Consider the following 12,156-nt stretch of genomic DNA (forward strand, 5'->3'; position numbering starts at 1 on the left):
CCACGACATGGGGTTGGAGGGTACCTTACGTATTAGATAATATCCATGGTAAGAGCTTGGATAACCCAGTCTTAGCTGGGAGGTAGCCACTTGAGCCATTTCTGCGGTGCTATAATTGATAGTGGTAGACGAAAATCCTACCCATATTGGACAGAAGCGGGTCGAAGGTTGTGGCGTACGGCTTGTGGCCAACGACTTGATTATATTGGTGTCAGGGATATTTCCTTCATTATTAGTGACACCATGGATAGAGCGTTGGGAAAAGTGTGTCTGTGAGCTGGATCCTAAATCTTCACGCAGTTCCTTTGTGATAACCTAGTTCTTGTTAGGGACAGGCTATGGATACTAGATAAACCATTCTTTGAGAACCTCTAAAGATCTGAGCAGGTTGGACTGTGCTGTGTCTCTGTCGACCAGTACAACAGAAGTTTGGACTCTTTCCTGGTCGAATTGGAATTTTGACAACTCATCATCTTCATCATCTCATCAGGATCAAATAACAATGCCCCATTGCAAGGAGTGGAAACATGCAGAAGAGCTGATCACCAAAATTAGATGGGACGAAACCATGTCAGAGAGGTACAGCTAGTAGATAAGGACTCACCTACTCTAGATCACAAAGTTCAAAACGCTATCTCAACGCTCAACGGGCAATATTGAACGTATTATAGTCAAGACTGAAAGAAGGAGTCAAAGCGACTTTGGAGGCAACGTTGGAATACCAAACTTAGCGAAAAGGCAGTAAATGGTTTTGATATGGAACGTCCCGAAGCCATTGATAAAGAAAAATTAAGCCTGTCGGTATTATATATAAAGCCCAACACGATCCAAAAAAAAATTATGATGAGCTTCGGTGATTGGCAAAAACAATATAGACCAAAATAGCGAAGATTAAATAATGATAAGATTTAAAAATTTGATGAAGATATCAAAAAAATGACATGTGAGCTGCATATGAGGCAGTGAAACAATGAATTTATGACAGGGCTCTAGGCTGCAGCAACTTTTTGTTGTGATGAAAACCGAGATTTTATCTGCAAATTACAACGTTAAGCCCAATTTGGCCTTGGAATCTATAAGTCCATTCAAATAGGGGAGCTCATTGATGTTATAAACATAATGAAACGGTTAATATATATACATACATGGAAAGAAAACGTCTTTAGACTTGGCAAAGCCTTATTCTAGAAAGTTACAATCTGGAAAAGGTTGACCACGTGATTTATCTAGGGGTGGACGTTGTTAAAGATGGAAAAGAACGGGAAGAAATTGGGTGGGGAATTTTCCTAGGAAATAAACTTATTACTTAACGTGAACAGCGTCGCAGTAGCTGTAGCTGCAGCATTTTTTCAGCTTGGTACACCAGAATGTCATCTCATAGAAACAGCTTTCAGGATAATAATAAATAGGCGCCATCCCGAAAGAGTCCTTGGCAATTCTTCAAGGAGTTCATAGCAATGACACTATTAGGCTGGTGTAGCAGACTCGGATCAAGTAAACTCGCCACAAGCGTCTGATCCTGACTCCAGATATAAACTCACATAAGGGTTTGTATCAACCCATATGTAACTACTTATATAGGTTGAAAAACGAGAACTAGGTTTTTTTCCTTATCCTGCAAATATTTTCATTTTTTCCCGCATAAGATCGTTTCGGAGACCACGTGCCTCCTTCCTCAGTGCTAGTACAGAATCGATTGTATGCGATAGTAGAGCTGTTGGTGTTGGTTCAGTAGGCGTTTCTCAAGTTTGTTTTTGCTACATTGTGGGTAGCAATCCATGTTTTATGTCGTCAAATGGTAGTATTGGTCCCAGGGCGAAACGTGGATTGGTACCCACGATGGAGTATAAAACTTGGGAACCTACTGAACCAACACCAACAGCTCTACTACCAAACCTTATCTCCACCTCCACATGGTGACCGATGGGAGCTCTTTCTTAACGAAAAGTTGCAGAGGGAGAGGGATGAAAGCGAGTCCCCCGCGCCTAAGACGGGACAAATTGTACCAATTGGTCCTCCAGGTTAGGGGTTGGATAGGGCTGACAACCCTACACGGAAAACAACTTGTTACGAAGCCACAACAGGAGCTATCCAGTAAACCATGTGCTCGGAGTAGGTTTCTTAGTCAGCCAAAAAATAAAACCTACTGTTATCGGTTTTGTAAACATAAGCGAACGGCAATGCACTCGCTTGCGCTTGCCCTTACAGAGAAGACTACAGAGTCGGAGGAGGATATTTTCTACGAGGCAGTAGAACGAACCCTCGAAACCTGTCCCAGATATGATATCAAAATCATAGAGAGAGAGAGAGAGAGTTGGCTCCCATAGCTTACATCAAAAAACAAATGATAACAGACTGCGGATTATCCAATTAGCAGGGTCACACGTAATGGTTGTTGGAAGTACCTGCTTTGCGTGGAAAGCGGTTCAAAAACATACGTGGGCCTCTCCAGACGGGGCCACTTTCAACTAAATTGACCACGTGTTGATCGAATGCCGCCATCTCTCAGCCTTGATGAATGTCAGAATATATAGGTGTGCCAATATAGACTCGGATCACTATCTCGTTGGCATGGTGCTCCGAGCTCGAATAACAATACCACCTAGAATCCCCTCTGACAATCAGGTGAGAGTGAACACTGAAGCCATCCACAACACAACCCTTCGCGCGCAGTCAACAGAGGACCTGGAGATGAAGCATCAACAAATGATCTTCACAATTACCTGAAGAACGTTATCATGGATACGGCCACAAACATACTTGGCCCGAGCCACAAAAGGAGTCGGAACGGCTGGTTTGACGATGAATGTAAGCTAGCAACGGAACGGAAGAATGCGGCATACCAAGTAATGTTGCATTCTCAAAAGGCGCGGGCACGCGCAGAGACTTATCACGAACTCCGTCGAGCGGAGAAGTGACTTCACAGACAGAAAAAGGAAGTCTGGGAGAACCAACAAGTCTGGGAACTAGAAAAGTACAGGAAGCAACTGCACCAGGCGCGGAAGTTTTACCAACAAGTCAGCAGGAGGAAGCCTTACACACCTTGATGTTCATCCTGCCGAGACAAAGAGGGAAATCTGATTTCCGACAGATTGGGCATATTGGAGCGACGGGTTGAGTACTTTGATGAACTGTTGAATAACTAAAACATCGGCGAGTTGGAGGTCCCGCCAACTCAAGACGCCAAGTATAGAAGAAACAGTCGGTGCAATTCATCGGCTTAAAATAGATGGAATTACAGCCGGATTGGTTAAATATGGAGGCGACCAATTACACCAAGTGGTTCATCAGTTTGTGCTCAAGGTATGGGACAACGAATCAATGCCTGACGACTGGCAAAGAGGGATTATCTGTCCCGTACATAAAAAGAGAGATATTACGCAGTGCAGCAATTATAGAGGTATCACGTTGCCGAGTACCATTTATAAGATATTCTCCACTATCTTGCTAGTCCGGGTAGCCCCAAACGTCCAGACCATCATTGGCCCATACCAAAGAGGCTTCACTCCAGGTAAATCAGCAACAGATTAGATTTTCTCTTTGCGGCAAGCGATGGAAAAACTGTTGGAATATGGACATCAATTGCACTATCTATTCATCGACTTTAAAGCCGCCTATGATAGCATAGCCAGGGTGAAACTGTACACGGCCATCAGAGAATTCGGTATCCCAACGAAATTGATAAGGCTGACCCTGACCAATGTGCGAGGCCAGATGAAAGCAGCAGAATCACTCTCAAGACCATTCGACATCAACAACGGTCTACAACAAGGGGATGCCTTATCATGCGTCCTCTTCAACCTCGCCCTCGAGAAAGTGATCCGTGATGCTGAGGTAAATACAAGAGGTACGATCCTCTTTAAGTCCACCCAACTACTGGCCTATTCTGACGATACCGACATCATGGGAGGAACGAACCGAGACGTACAAACTACCTTCATCCAGATCGAGCAGGCGGTAATTAGCGCGAGATCTTGGGGTGCACATCAATGAAGGCAAGACAAAATATATGGTGGCAATGTCAGCACTGAAAAGCAACCAACCAACAACATCAGACCGCACTGGTCAAACAAGAAGAATAAGGATAGGAGAATGCAACTTTGAGACCGTTGATAATTTCTCCTATCTAGGGTCGAAAATCATAACCGATAACAGCTACGACGATGAAATCCGCGTCATTGACAGCCAACAGAGCCTATTTCAGCTTAAAACAAGTCGGGAAACCGGAAGCTAAAACCTTCAGGTATGGAAGGTTTTGTGTATTTATTTTATGAAGAGATTTGAGTGTGCATTTGTCCCATCAGCATGTAGCACCTAAAATATGCATATATTATGTGAAAATATCCACTTTCAAGTGATATTGACATTCATAGTCTTGAATTTGCAGAGAAGCAACAATATTGACCTAGTATAATGTTAGTAACAGTGCGATTTTCACCAAATTAGGCAGGATCATGCTGTATACTGTAGCCTACATTATTGCAATTTCGTGATTCTAGGATGAGCTTAAGAGGGGTTTTCCTGTCAATTACTATTAGTTTTATTATAGTAATGTACTATTATTAACTTTGTTTGAAAAGGTATCGGTATGAGGGGTATTTCGGAGCCTAGGTACCGTATAGTGGCACCCCCTAATTTTTTTCAGATTTTTCGGTTGACTAGTTTCTGAGAATGGGTTCCTTAAAAAAATGATCCCTTAGAACACCCCACACTCCCCACCTTTTCAACAAATATCAAAACTAAGACCGGCTTCGAAGAGTACTAACGAGACCTTTAATTTGATACCCCACATGACTATATTTGATGAAAAAAAAATGTACATCCCGCTTTTGCATGTATGGGGATCCCCCCTTAAACTCGACGTAAAAGGATGTAACTCACTATATGCATGAGCGGTCACAGTTCTCACCTTTCTACCAAATTTGGAGCCAATCGCCACAACCGCCTCTGAGAAAAATGCGTGTGACGGAAGTTGGTACTTCTGCCTAAGCCTGGTAAACCTCCAGGTGAACCATCGTCATACCGACCCATATGTCTTTTGGACACGGTGGGGAAAATGTTAGAGCGGATAATCTACAATAGATTACTCCCGGTAGTTGAGAGCCAAGGTGGCCTTTCAAATCGGCAGTATGGGTTCCGAAAAGCCAGATCAACTATTGATGCTATCAAATTGGTTACTGGCTTGGCCGAAGATGCAATCCACGGAAAGGGTAGTATCAGCAAATATTGCGTGGTAGTAACCCTGGATGTGAAAAATGCATTCAATTTGGCCAATTGGAATCTAATACGGAAATCCCTAGCGAAGGTTGGTATTCCCGCCTATCTCGACGCTATTGTCGATAATTATTTAACTGAAAGGAGGCTCTGGTATGACACCGATGACGGATTCCAGGAGTATGTTGTTTCCGCGGGTGTCCCGCAGGGCTCCGTACTGGGCCCACTACTGTGGAACATCATGTACAACGATGTACTTAATCTTCCCTTTCCGGAGAAAGCCACAGTGGTGGGTTACGCTGACGACATAGCACTGGTCGTTGTCGCAAAGCATCTCGAAGATGCTGAGTTATACTCAAGCGAGGCAATCAGTGCTGTCAAATGCTGGTTGGAGAGCTCTGGTTTGACGCTTGCGGAGGAAAAAAAGAAACGGTCCTCATCACGAAGCGCCGGAAGAGAAATTACGCCTGTGTTAGAATCGGGAATCATATCATCACTTCCAAGCCGACCATCAAATACTTGGGAGCGGTGATAGACAGGAAGCTATAAACAACACGTACAGTGTGTTTGTGATAAATCATCCGCTGCCAGTATGGCCCTGGCGAGGATGATGCCGAACGTGGGAGGGCCACGCATACCTCTAGGTTGCTTATAGCCAGGGTGGTGACCTCAATCATGCTCTATGCGACCCCAGTTTGGAGCGAGGCATTAAGGATGTCAGTTAACACTAGCAAACTGAATGCAGTCTACATGAGGACAGCTCTGAGGGTATGCTCTGCCTTCAGGACTGTCTCAGATGATGCAGCATTCATCATCTCTGGAATGATGCCGATTGACATCTTGGCAGATGAGATGGCGAATATATACCATGCGAAGCCAATCTCTCCCTTATCGCAGACGAAGAACGCTGAGAGGGAGAGATCCATAAATAGATGGCAAGAGCGGTGGGAACGCTCGGGAAAGGGTCGGTGGACTCACAGGCTCATCCCTGCCATCAAGGAGTGGTTGGAGAGAAGACACGGTGAGATTATTTATAATCTCACCCAGTTTCTCACGGGACATGGAGGATATCTCCAATCCCTTCACAGGTTTAAATTGGAGACCTCACCCGACTGTCCAAATTGTGAGGGACTCCCAGAGGACCCAGAGCATGTATTCTTCCACTGTTCGAGATTTGTGGAAGAAAGGAGGAATCTAGAGGAGACTCTTGGAGAGGTGCTGGTACCAGAAAATCTGGTGCCGAAAATGCTAGCACATCAAGAGAATTGGGATGCGATCAACTCCATGATCGCATCTATTCAAGATAAATTGCGAAAGGAGAAAAGCGCGGTCACGTGCGCCGCGATCAACTCCATGATCGCATCTATTCAAGATAAATTGCGAAAGGAGAAAAGCGCGGTCACGTGCGCCGCGTATAGAAGAAATGGGATTAAGCTAGAGTGAGTTGACTCCGCTCCGTGATGTAATACCTTATGGTGGTTCCGCGGGGCAGGGAGGGAGTCCGGGGTGGTTTTAGTGGGTAAAAATCCCACACGCTGGTGCCCAGACCAGTCTCTTTTGAAGATTTCCACCTACTCAAAAAAAAAAAAGACGGACAGACAGTAAACCGATTTTAATAAGGTTTTGTGTTTACACAAAACCTTAAAAACCGTTCCGCTTGAAACGTCTCACCATAGGGTCAAAGCTACAGTTGCAGAGGTGTATTCGGGAGGCTAAGGATCGATATGGCTATAGTGGCACCGTAGCAACGGGATGCTTGAAATTGGAATGGATGATTTATTACTTGGCGGTAAAAGACGCTAGAAAATTTCATTTAGCTTCAGCCTACAGATTGCGGTTTTCGGATTGCTTTTAATTAACATCATAAATATAGCATGTAGACAAAAAGTCCACATATGAATTAACACTTCATGTGTAATGTGATTACATCTCAAAAGAGCTCAATTCTCGATATTGGGTTGAACGAGCAGGAGTCAGACGGTGATAATACCAACACCCTACAAACATTTTGGGAGGAAAGTTTTCACCGCAATCGACATACTCATGTACATAGATCGGAAGTTTTCAGTGGAAATTTTTTCCCAATCTCATTCCTTCATACATACATATGAACAAATGTAGTTATTACCCATTATTGTCGCCCGCTGTATGATGCTCCCCAGCCCACTTTTCAAGGTGATTTCTCCACCTTGATCGAGTGTCTAGCGGCTGAGCGCCAATCTTGAGGTGCCCAGTCTTTCAATGCTTTTAAGTTTCACCTGCCGATTCCATCCAGTGCGCTGTAGACGGTCTGTTGCTGCTCGAGGCTCGTGTTATCAGGCTGCCTGCCTTACTACGTGTGTATGTAGCTTTTGTGGATATTGGAAATGGTGATAAGAGTTACAAATTATGGCTAGCTCCACACTAGGCTGGATGGCTGGGCCCGCTCTCTCTTCACTGATTCCCAAAAATTTCTAGACGATAGACGTTTTTACTTGGACTTGGCGGGAGCTTTTCTTCTGACTGAGTCTTTATATAAATCCCGTCGCTGGGGAATTTCGAAACTTAGTGTACTACTGCATTCTGACTTCGCCGGCTGGGGGAACTCACGCGTTTCTTCGATAGAATCTTTATTTAGAATTATTGTCTAAGTGGACACAGCGTGTATCTTTTATCTTTTCGAAGCGGTCTTGGCGGCTAATAGTTACGCGAATGTTTGTGCTTTTTGATCGGTTATTTTTGCCACCTGTTTTGAAGTGATACTTGTGGTTGAAGAGTGATTGTGCTTCACGGAGTAGTGAACTCGCGTGCAGGACACTAACAAGAGTGAATAAACTCGTGAAGAATTTCACGCGTGATGAGTAACAACTTTAAGAATTTATTAGTCAATAATCAATCGCGGATTGTGAAGAGTTACGTGCCTTATAGAGACTTTGCCAAGGCTCGGAAGAAAGAGTTTATGATTTTTGTGTCTCTTTGAGGATTTTGGTACTTTTCAGTGGATTAAACCGGTGAGTTCAGCAATCATTGGAAACTATTTAATTTAGAATTTTTAATTATGAAAACGATTCTTTTTAATAGTGAATTCCAATTTGATGTATTCGATTATTCGATATATGAATCGGGTATAGGGTTATCATGAAATGAGGATAAAATCATCAATTAGAACTACCTCTTCTTTTCAACGAGATATATATACGAACACATGGACGACACGTGGGTTTGTACAGAAATAAATATCATGTTTGATGAACACTTCCTATTGGTGAACAAAAGTGTTGAATATTCTATGATGAAAATAGGTTTTTAATGGCAGAAGTTGATATCATACCAAGTGCAAATTTGCATACGGTAGATATTATGCATAGTACCAGCGTTCTACTGCATTCTTTTTTCATCACGTAGATGAATTTGCATTGGTTACAAATCGGTAGGATTAAATGAAATTACAGACAATCAAAGACTTAACCAAATAAAAGAAAATTACTGACCTTAAGCGGCCTCATTATTAGAAAAGGCTACTTTCTATTATACGTTATCAATGATGATTATAAATACAATAAATTAATCGACTTTCATCAGAAAACATCAATTGATAAATACTATAGACCCCATCACTCATTGTAGAGTCCACTTCAACATTGAAAATTCAATGGCAAACCCATAAACTTTTATTACATTTTGCAGCTCATATCTATAGTGTATTGTCATTATCTATGCACATACATATTTGCATATTTTAGCAAAGGAGATTGGAAATATATTTCATCGAATCCTATAGAGTTTATGCAGCTAAAGGTATCAGTGTGTTAAAAACGTTATAGCCCCACGCGGCGATTGAGTGTCAGCCTTTTCAATCTGTTTCGGGTTCGTATCCTAGTTGCTTCATGGGTGTTTATGTTTATCTTTGTGCTCGTCCTGCTCTCCAAGCGTATTACTTGCACATCATTGAGTGGAATGAAAATTAAATTGAAGCAGGGTTTCGTCGAAAGGGAAGCTGGGGAAAAATAATAAGGAGTGAAGAGTATGCATTCTTCTTCCTTTTTAGTCTTTATCCTATTTTGTATTGGAATCGGCTCGTCTGCATCCGGTTCATCACTTCTTCTAGTTGTGACACCGACCCGGGCGGAGTCAAAAAAATTTTCAAATAACCATCATCACCGTTTTGGTGGGTCATTGGGTTATTTCCTATTGACTCGGTTTCTGAGGCCGACCTTAGGTAACGAGTTGCTGACAATCGCAAGGGATCCTTCGTCTCCTAGAATCTGGATTCAGGTAGGATGTTGACTGCTAGAATCTGGTGTGAGATGAGGAGGATGTTAATAAAATAATTCGATACAGACACGGGGACTACCGATTTACAAGACAACGCGAGTTTTATGAGCAACCAAAATGCAGGTTTCCTAAAGTTGCTATTATGATTGGGGTTCTAAATGCCAAGATAGGCTCTAAGAGGGGTAGCAATGGTTTAAGAGCCGCAGCGCTAAAGCAGAGATTTTTTTTTTAATTTCTACCATTTCTACCGTCTTGTCATTGGTCGAATATTGTTTCGAGTACATAACCCGTCAAAAATTTTATTAGGTTTCAACAGACCGTTTGCGTACCATCGATCAGACCGACCACGAAGCAAATAGTAAATTTAAAATTTATTTCCTGGACACGAGTAAAAGGAGGGGCACTAATTGTGGCCTCGAAAGATATCATCATATGATGATAGCTTGTCCCCCCTCTCAGAAAGTTCAAGATGAAGTATATATGGTTGCCATTTACCCCTAGGTAGGGTATAGCTCATCAACCACGCATACACGCCATCGCTTGTGCTTACACGAACTGCGTTTCAGTTTTCCCCACGATATCCCGTGATGTTCTGCTCTTCTAGGCCAAAGCGACCCACGTGTCGGCCACCTTGGGAGAGTAACTTCCATTGCATGGCGTAGTCAGCAATGCAATTGTCGCCTTTCCTTTATATGTGACATATCCATTACTACTTCCACCTTCGCATCACATCGGCTGCTGATCACGGGCCTATGTGCCGGCGATGTTTTTCGTTTGAAATAGTATCAGACAAGCGTACTCCGATGAAATGACTCAGAAAAGTGGTTATGAAGGTTTGGAGTCCCAGAGGCACAGGGGGTGAGGTCACTTTGCCTGTGTCTTATTGACGCCCGCCCCGCTTTACCCCAGGCCACAAGTGCGATCTTCCCGACCTCATGTCGCCCCAACGACCCCCTACTGAACGTTGCCTCACTGCCGAAATAACTGTCGCGTCGAGTATGCAGTACTGGATAGTTCTGCTCATGGCATGTATTGATTCCAGGAAGTCTTAACTGATCGTGCTACTTTATACAGTAAGCGTGAAATTCTGTTAGATGACGAGGTGGACCCCTTAGGGCTGTCGTAGATAAAAGCTCATAAAAACGGTTTTGTGAACTTTGAACCGGGATTATGCAACCGACGAAATTTGGATATTCAGAGGGCGTTTGTGATTCCTATAATAAGCTAAGCTCAGTAACAGTTAATGCCTTCAAAATCTTTATGGTTTGCTTATATGTCCTCGGGTTTTCCCATCGTATGCTTTAAACCATGCAAACCTATATCAGTTTGCAAGCGTGTTCGATGTTTCTAGAGTTTTAGGCGGGGCCTCTTAATAATCAAAACTACTCTTGTTTACGTCACCAGGTCACTTTTGATTTGTTTCACAGTAGTAGCAAGGATATATTTTTAAAATTAACTGTGCATTTTTTCAGTATCCATGCGGTATCAACTCGCCACTAGTAAATAGTTTATTTACTTAAGTGCACTAATAATAACTTTTTTTTTCGACTCCACAAGGCAGTAGTCATGACTTAGCTGGTATATTGTGCTGGGTTGAATTTTTTTCGGTTGCTTTGCCTTGGGTGGAAAGTGGAACGACTGAGGTAAATGAGTGCAAAAAGTTCTACTTTTCGTTTCTGTAACGTGAAAGATATTCATGGGACCACTGCCATTCTCTGTACTCTTCCATTCAAATCCTGCGATTGATATTTCAATAAGCCTCAAGGACTGACAAACTGACAGCATTGAGACAGGCCTTCACCCATGTGTGTGTGTGTGTGTATGTGTTTGTGGTGGGGGAAGAGCTATAACCTCTGACTGACTCCCCCGTCTAACGGAATATCCTAGATTCGTTAATGTATCGCAGGATTCCTGGCATGGGGGAAGATTGGACCCTGTTTTGCTAAAGCATCCAAGATTTTATTTCCCTCTACACCACAGTGACCAGGTACCCAGAGTAGTTCCAACGCATTGATTCTAGAGATAGAGTTCAAACGGTTTCTACATTCCTGAACGAAGTGATCAAAGAACCACGCAACGCCCTCAATGCAACCTGGCTATCACTGCAGATTGCGGTGCTCCTGCCCTTCAACCGTTCGTCAATCACCCGGTCTGCCGCCCTTAGTATCGGATATAGTTTGGCTTGAAAAACCGTTGCATATTGCCACAAAGGAAAAGTCCACTTCTGGTTTTTATTCGAGAGTTAGGCTCCGGCTTTAGAGCCCTGTTTTTGAGCCATCGGTGTAGAAGACTTCTGTATATCCCGCTACGCATTTCCCTGGGACTTTTCTTTACCTTCCAAGGTAACTTCATATCTTCTACGAAACAAATGTATGGGGACCCGAGAATCAGAAAGCATTGTAAGAACTGGGTTCAGTTCTGCCAGTAACTCTTTTAATATTCTAATACTCTCTCCCTCTCTGTGCGTCTGTTGTTCCCCCATAGATCTAATCGAATTAGTCTATGAACTGCTCTCATTGCAGTGCTTTGAATAAATATATCCAGGGGCTGCAAATTGAGTAATGCATTTAGAGCTGCGCCGGATGTCGTGCTCATGGCACCGGTGATACCCAGTTACACAGTTCTTTGCAGTGCTGCTAGTTTGCGGTGAAAACTATTTTGTCTCACCTTGATCCACCACACTATGTA

The 12,156-nt window shown here is 43.1% G+C and overlaps 1 protein-coding gene across 1 annotated transcript in view; it reads left to right on the plus strand.

The window, feature by feature from the left end:
- Window positions 1–7,505: 7,505 nt before the first annotated feature.
- The window catches only part of LOC119654630 (proton-associated sugar transporter A-like), a 71,753-nt gene continuing 67,102 nt past the window's right edge, over window positions 7,506–12,156 (plus strand). The window contains exon 1 of the mRNA XM_038060101.1: window positions 7,506–8,204. The gene's annotated coding sequence lies outside the window, so the exon portion shown is untranslated. The remainder of the gene's footprint in view (window positions 8,205–12,156) is intronic.

This window comes from Hermetia illucens, chromosome 4 (assembly GCF_905115235.1).
Source record: "Hermetia illucens chromosome 4, iHerIll2.2.curated.20191125, whole genome shotgun sequence".
Lineage (NCBI taxonomy): Eukaryota > Metazoa > Arthropoda > Insecta > Diptera > Stratiomyidae > Hermetia > Hermetia illucens.